This window comes from Atta colombica, unplaced genomic scaffold, assembly GCF_001594045.1.
Source record: "Atta colombica isolate Treedump-2 unplaced genomic scaffold, Acol1.0 scaffold12, whole genome shotgun sequence".
Taxonomy (NCBI): domain Eukaryota; kingdom Metazoa; phylum Arthropoda; class Insecta; order Hymenoptera; family Formicidae; genus Atta; species Atta colombica.
Window position 1 is genome coordinate 7,704,421 of NW_017259206.1, and position 244 is coordinate 7,704,664.

The window sequence follows — 244 nt, forward strand, 5'->3', positions numbered from 1 at the left end:
ATATTAAATCTTAAACATTATAAGAAGAACGACCGAATAAATCGAATAAAGAACGCCGAACGGTCAAAGTTATATCATGAATATATTTAATCAATTTTTTGTTCCAAAATGTGATTGTATGCTGATAATTGTCGGACTTTCAACACAATCATTATGAAACATTTAATAACCCTTTCTAAATAAAACCTCTAAAAAAAAAAAAGAAACTTAAAAAAAATCTTAAAAGTAAAGATATTCAATACAT